The following is an 8,368-nucleotide window of genomic DNA, read 5'->3' on the forward strand; positions in this document are numbered from 1 at the left end:
GTAATTGTACGCTATTTAAAATTCAGGTTCTCATCTTGACAATTAAAGATAATTATAGCAATTTTGCACAGCTACATGCATTCCTTAGAGGTAATTATGCTTTTTATATAACCTCTCTAATATACATCACTCATATCACATGCTTTACAGTATATTAAAAAACAGTAGATCAACAGTGACACAGACTACTTTGTAGAAGCTTTGTTCATATTTGAATTCTATATGTCATTTGAAAACAAACACTCCAATAATAAAATTTTTATTTGTGTGAGGCTTTTCATTTTCAAAGAAAATATCATCAGACCCACATCTGAAATTAAAGTGGTTATGATATTATAAACAAAATTTGTACATAAATAAAAACATGTCATTAAAAATAACAGAAAGAAGAGGAAATTTTAAAACCAGGAAGGTATGTTTATTTATATGTAAAAAGTATTTATATGGAAGGTATATGTAAAAAATAAGGTTAATATTTAATTAGATCAAAATCAGTGACAGTGAATTTTGGAAAGGCATAGGTTCATTGTTTACTAATTATTGTGGCCTATTTATAAAAATAAAATGAATTTGATTAATTATTCATAAGCATTGAGGAATTTTTTATTTTGGAATTCTTTTAACCTGTTTTGAACAAAACACGGGCACTGCCTGTTCTGTTGTAGTTCACTAGCGGACGAAACATGGGCACTGGCATATTACATCATATTTCACTGACGTATGAAAATAGTTCGGGGGTTCTACTGGCTCTGGATTGTGCTGCTATATCTCAGGAATAGTTTGAACTATTATTTTGAAACAATATTGCAGCAGTTTTTTTTTTCACAGTACATTTACTGATTTGTTGACAAGCAACGAAAGTTCTGCCAATGCATTCAAACTAGTCGAGCCATTGTGAATCAGATTCTTTGTACTTGTAGTTGTTTTCGTCATAATACATAACGTTTGTTTAAACCACACAAACCCATTTGATTTTTCCAGTTATATTTTACCAATGAGTTGATTGTACAAATAGTTTCAGAAAAAAATCGCTATGTAAAAACAGCATATTAAAGTACATAGGCCACTTCAAAAACTAAATAGTTAGGAGAAGAATGTGGGGATGCCTCTTGAGGATTTCACCTATTCACTATCGGGTCTTACTGCTTATCACTTGCTCTAGAGTTGTTAAAATTTAAAATCCATTTAACTGGCATAGTGATTGGTAACAAGAATGTATGTCAATAGGTATTACAAAAAAGAATTTAATAGGCCAATTGGTTAAGCATGATGTGTTAGCGTACCACTACAAAGTACCATGCTTTCCTCTTACCACAATACAGACACTGGAGAAATAACTAGGTGACAAAAAAAAACGAAAATGATGTGGATAACACTTATATAGGTGGAGTAGACACTGTAGACCACTACGTGTCATCTTACTTTCTTTATCCGTAAATAAATAAAAGTGGTGGGAGAATTTTTTTTTTTTTTTTTTTAGATGCAACAGTTGTCAATAGTTTCCTGCTGTCCAGCATGGAAATGCAAAACTTGGGTATGAAACCAATGGAATGAAAAAAATTCAGAGAAGAGCTCAAGAAATTAATTGGTGAAAACAGAAACAAGGAGTCCGATTCAGTTAGTTTGAGTCTAAAACTCTACTAGCAAGTTTATGGTTAACCTTCAAACTCAATTATCAATACATTTTGACCAGAGAATAAAGAAATGTTAGTCCTAAAGTATCTAATTAACCCTCCGACTCCTTTAGTATTTTTCTGAAAAGCCAAGCAGTTTTTTTTCTAGTTTTGCAAGCTTGCTTTCTAAGTTCTCTAAAAACTAGTTTGTTTTACTGAAAACCTAAATGTATTTGGTATCACTTTGTTCACATTGAAGAGTGTAATACTATGATAAGTAACTAGGGTAAACATTTTTTTGTTTTTTCCATGTAAAAAAGTGGATGGGAGTGCTTGGAAAATATAGTTAAGTATATCAATTTCAAATTCCAAGATTGCCTAAACATCACAAATTTAGTCTAGTTTAAGAAAATGTTTAGTTGATAAAAATAATAAATATGGTGAGAAAATGTTAGGTTTTTATTTTTTATGGTTAGTAGAAATTAAAATTGTTATAATACATTTCTTAAAAAAGGGATAGTTACCTGATAAAACAGTTATTCTAATATTGTTTTGGGGTTTTATTAAATTACAATAACCCCATAAATTCAGTATAGTTTTATTAGGTTATATATATATATATGTGTGTGTGTGTGTGTAAGTTGTTATATGTCAACCGTTATTAAAGAAACCTGTGCAGAAGCAAATTTCTGAGCAGTACCGCGCAGGAGGGGGGCCCCCCTTCCCGGAGTTGGGGTGGGGAGCGGGACCAGCTCCTTCTTGTATCTGTTTATCAGCTGTGTGGATCGTGTCTCGCTCTCACAGTTTTGTTTACACTGCAGCTACTTTACCTGTTCTATAACTATATATATATATTTTTTTAGGTGTATATAAGTGTCGCAGTCTAAGCGTAAATTATTAATTGAACAGATTAATGTAGCTATAGATGTATCCAGGAAGCTTGCATTTTGTTTTGAGGTTAGCCGTGCAGTGGCAGTGGCCATTACAAATGTGTTGTTCAATTCGAACGGGTCAGTCAAGTGAACAAGTGATCCAGATCAGAGTGTTTCAAAAGACCCGTTCACCTAGAACGATTCGTTCACTTTTTCCTGCCAACTGAATAAGTTTGATACTTTTTTCAAACCAGATATGTTATTTTTAATGATTGTTAAAACTTTTAATATTATTATTAAGTTCATTTAAAAGCTCTTATCCATGAAAAATAGCTTAACATCATATGGAACTAACTAAAACTACAGAGTTTATGCATTAGGTTACACTAGGTCCTCAAAATTGTTCAGTCGTTACTTTCGTTCACTGCTAACTGATTAAGAATAAAACTGTAATCGTATAACTCAACAGGGGAACTAGGGAGTCTCCCCATTTGTTGGGAATAACCTTACTTATGATAAATCAAAGGCATATCAATCAACCAAGTCCATTGATTATAAGTATTAAACATTTAAAATATTTAGCAAAAAATCTAGTAACTTAAAATTACATTTTTAAATAAGTTTTAATAAATATATTTGCATTTACTAGATTCCTGAAATAATATATTTATTGTTATTTATCTATCCGTTCACTGTACGATATGCTGTTTCTTCCTCTATTCGAATACTATTTTATAGCAGATCCTTTCGTTCACTCGGTCATTACATCTAGTCGTTCATTTTGTTCAGTCAACACGATGACCGGTAAAACACGCTCTAGCGGGCAGGCTTAGTAACTCTGTACTGACCGGTTCAACTGAACGGGTCGCAGCATTGAACGATACCGACTGAGCCAGATTAGTTAGCTGATCAAATAGAGTGAGCGCCGAGCAGTGGTGGGGATACTTGGAGGGGTGGCGGAGGGGTATTTACCCCACCCTGCGTAAACTCAAATCAACCAAGGTTTTTTTGTTAGCGGTTTACCTATAACTCTCTGACTGCCATTCAACAGATATCCGTTGATTTGGCCTACAGGCCTGCCCATTTGCTTAATCTCATTTGTTGTAATACATAAACAATCAAGTATCAACATGATTCATAAAATCACACTCCATTTAGTCTTTGTTATAGTTTCAATTTGAGTTTAACCAAAGACACACACAGTATTATATAATCTTTTTATTGAAAACATTTTATCTGTGTAATTTTATTGAGCATTTAATTTGAAGACTACATAATTTTAATACTTCAGTCAACATAGAGTCCATTTTTAAATTGCATTAAAAAATATAGTTGTAGAGTAAAAATTCTAAAAACTAAAAATGTAGTCTTGAGTACTACCAAACTATGAATAATATAACAATCAAGAAAAACCACATGTTGTTTTTTGTTTTTATTTATTGTTTTACATACATAAAAACAGCCATGAAAATATCATTTTTCTGTAGTAGATTTTACAGAAAATTTCTAACAAGTCATAACAGTTGTAGCAATGAACATAGAAACATTATTATTATATGAAGAAAGCAAAATTGTAATCTTTAAATTAAAAATAAGGTTATTAATTTCCTTACTTAATTCTTTATTATTTTACAAAATTATTTGAAATAAGATGTTCATAAGTTTAAAACAAATATTTTGTCAATCTTGAGAAAAGACCAGTGTTATGGCATAGAGTAGATTAGGTTTCCAGACATGGCTGCTGCATGTGAGGTGGCAGGATGAATGGTGCACAGCACAGTAAAGAGAGATCTATGAGTTGAATGGAAGCATGGTGGAATAAACTTTTATATAACCCAGTTCCTTACAGGACATGAGAGTTTTAATTATTACCTGAAAATAATGAAAATAAAAGAAACATGCTTATTGCTCAGAACTAAACAGCTCGCTGCTAGAGCAAGGTTGGACACCTTACTCAGGAGACAGTGGTTCACATGATGCCGGAGTTGACAAGATGGTAGGTAGAATCCTGACAAGACGCAGGAAAAGCTGGCTCATATGGTGGTAGGAATTCATCTGTTACCTTCTTCGGTATCCTCCAGTCTGGAATTTTGAGCCTGTTGTCCAATGCAGAACAAAAAAGTTAGCAATAAGCCAGACAATAACTACAGTTGTGAAGTGTGGTTACAGAACCCTGTCACAAAATTACTTCAATGTTTTTATCTGGTTGTGGTTCTGCATGGACTAGATCAAGGAGAGACCCAGGTTTAGTAGGTGTGACCCTCACACTCAAGGTGAATCCCTAAGGATGAGGGATATTCCCTGAGTATTTAAAATTCCCTCTCATAGAAAAAAAAAACTCTCCTCACATGCTTAATGCCATAGTTCCATGAAAAATATCCATTCAGTATGTACCAACAGATTTATTTTATGCTAAAAAGTCCGAGCATCTGTTGGTCCATTAGATTCCATTCACTCAGAAAGAAGCAAATATGTTAAAATAATATCACTTTAATCCACTATTGATTTAATAATGGATTGTCAAAACCAGAGCTACAGAATCTTTGCTTAGGCTTTATTTCCCTCTTTATAAACCAAAGCAGCTATTTCGAATACAATGCTACCAGCAAAACCTTTTTTATGATATATGAATAATAAAATATTATAACTCTCATTGGAGTTTTCCCCTATTATCTAAAGCATCCATTGTCAGTTGAAAGGCATTAGCTATTTTGAAATTTTTGTTCCTCCCAGCTTGTGTAAGACCATTAAGTGGCCATTCTTGCTTATGCAAAACGGATTTCATTGTAAAAAGTACTGTTGGAATTCTAATAAAAATTGCAAAATAGTTTATATCTTCTATATATTTTATAATAATACTGTTTTTGGGCATTGAGGATCAGTTATGTTATGTTTTAAGTTTTCTTAAGTACTAATATGTTGGGGACAATTGTCAAAAAGCTGATTTTGTACACAAAATCTACCTAAAATATTTAGCACTTAAGTTTATAAATTATTCTAATACAAAACAAATTTGACTTTTTTAATGATTATAGATGTCTATATGTTTTTTGAATGAGGAAAAAATGTCTAAATTTGATTGTAACTATACTGTGTTATTGAAACGCAATGAATTATAAACCGCCATGAATGTGGCAGTTTAGGACATTCTTGCAATAAAGGCAGAAATAAGAGGGTGTGGTTCGACTTCAACTTCTGTAGTGGCTCTTATATGAGAATACCCAGTCTATTACTTTCTTTGGTCTGAGGTACCAGCAAATACCAAAGATGTTTGCCACACACTCACATATATATGCTGTTTTTTCTATAAAGTTAGGCTTAAAATCAATTAAATATTTGTACTAAACAGACAAACAGGAAAATTAGTTAATAGAACTTCTTGAACTGCCTTACATGAGATCCACGCTAATTCATCCATTTTTCATCTGCAATCGCAGTCAACACAGTAAAACAGAAACTTTTATGTTAGCTTGCTATGAAGATGACATTGCAGGTTAAGCTTAGATTTTCAAGCTGTGCATTGATACCAACCAATCCAACAAAGTAACTTCATAACGTAAATAGGTGTCAATAGAAAATGTTACATGATTAACCTTTACATATATTCTGTCTAATGATATGTTTATTTTGTGTATTCTCATCACTAGTATTATTACCCATAAGACCTATATAACAAGACCAAAATTAAGATTTCCAATGGACCAATTTCTATGATTTTTAATAACAATGTAGGAATAATAGAAATAGAATTTCACCCCAAAATTTCAATCCTCTAGGTCAACTTGTTTGATCCAGACTAAATTTGGTCCAGAGACAGTATTTGCAGATAGCTTAGATGAGTTTTTTTAACTAGTCTTATCCAATAAATAATAAAACTCAAAATTGTGGCCATTCACATTTAAATACTTTCAACTATGTTCACCCATAGACCCCAAAATGACTAGCTGAATCAAACTAGTAGTTAGTATAAAGACAACACTTTTCAAAAAAAAAAAAAAAAAATAATACAATGATATACTTAACACATTGTTTAACTTAGTTTATCAGGTAAAATTACCTATTAAAGGTTTCAAGATGACAGCGACTTACATTTGTATAAAATTGTTGAACAATTACCTTTTATTCTTAATTTTTTTATTATTCAAGACAGGTTTCAAGATGGCAGCTATTCCAAATTTCAAAAATAAATAGTTATATCTCAGTTAAGACATAGAACAAAACAAAAAGGAGTTTTAGAATGCTCAGAATATTTGCAATATTGTTTGTTCTTATGTGTTTTTTTACATTTTGTGAAGGCGGCCTATTACCATGAACGTAAACCTGAAGGACCTTTTGCACATCCCGGAAGCAGACCATAAGGCCTACCAGTCTACAGTTTCAGCAGTTCCACAAACTGTAAAAAACAACCTATCTATCAGGTCATCTTGGAGAAATTCACCACCCTTGTCCAAACTACCAAAGCTAGCATACTGCTCCCTTGCTATTGCAGGACATCAAAGTTCAGGTGTTCAGCAGTTTTCTCCTGTTCATCACACATTCTACAGAGCGGATCCTCCCGAAGGATGCCGACTCTGTGAAGATGCTTTTTCAGGTGACCATGTCCCGTAATCAGAACTATAGCCCGAAAAGACATTGATCTACTTAGTGAGAGAAAGTCAGATGCTACCATAAAGGAAGGTACTGTAGTACAATTCTGCTCATTCTCATACCCTGATGCAGCCTCCACCTTCTCTCATGTTCAGTTGAAACCCATTTCAAGACAGCCCCAAAGGATCCCACATAATGGTTGAGGACCCATCATATTGGATATTGACCAGGGTATAAGCTCTTTTATTCCCAGGGATCCTCTCATGACCAGGAACCCAACAAATAGTCACATTGTTTATTCTGGCAAGGGAAGAAACGACTTGATAACAATCCCAAAGAAGTTTGGAATTGAACACACAAGATTCTAGCATCATCAGTGCTACCAGACTATCTTTGAAAATATTGACCGTCTTACTCCTATACCACAGACGAAGATTCTCACGAGCACACTCCATAATGACTGCAAATTCTACCTGAAAGACTAGGATAATGACCCATAGGGACCACCAGCTCCCTAAATTGTCCCACAATTCCAGTGCCTGTGCCATTTTTTGTTTTAGAGCCTCTTATGAACCATTCAAGCTACGCTGGTGAAAGAGGTTTCCTTCACGACTAATCGTACTTAGGAGATATAACAATCCTAAAAGGTTTGTCAAAGGAAAATTTTTGTGACGTCTGATCAGAGATCATGTGCAGAGCATTCCCCTGGATCAGTATGCTAATTCTGCAGTGCCCACTGCTGCAGCCCGAGGCCGACTGCTGAAGACAGCAGGAACTCCCGGCCATAGCCCGAATGACAATATCCAGGGTGGAGAGGTTGAGGCAACAGTCTAGAGCTGCACCCAGGGCACTAGGAAAAGCCCCAGTGATACTGATAGCAAGGCACTATCCTTTGGATTTCAGCCAGACCAGCTACCACCACCTTTTTGGCCACCAGACAACAGCCCCAAACATTAGTGCAGGTCTGACCACAGAGACATAAACCAAAAACAAAATCCTCAGCACAAGCTCTGTCTGTAAGTCCCCAAGACCCACCTATCACACGTCTGCATTGCATTAAAGATCATTTCCCTCTGGTGAAAACCCTTTTTAGATGAGGTCACCAGTTTAGAACCCTATCAAGGATCATTCCCAAGTACTTAACGTCAAACTTTAACTCAATGGAAGAGCCTCTCAGTAGGAATGGACCATTACCCTCCTACTGACACCTCCTAGTAAAGGGTTGACACTAAGGCCCATTTCATCACACCAGCTCCCCACCATGTTCAGAGCAGCATTGGTCAGTTCCGTACTGTT

Source organism: Homalodisca vitripennis, chromosome 4 (genome assembly GCF_021130785.1).
Source record: "Homalodisca vitripennis isolate AUS2020 chromosome 4, UT_GWSS_2.1, whole genome shotgun sequence".
Classification (NCBI taxonomy): Eukaryota; Metazoa; Arthropoda; class Insecta; order Hemiptera; family Cicadellidae; genus Homalodisca; species Homalodisca vitripennis.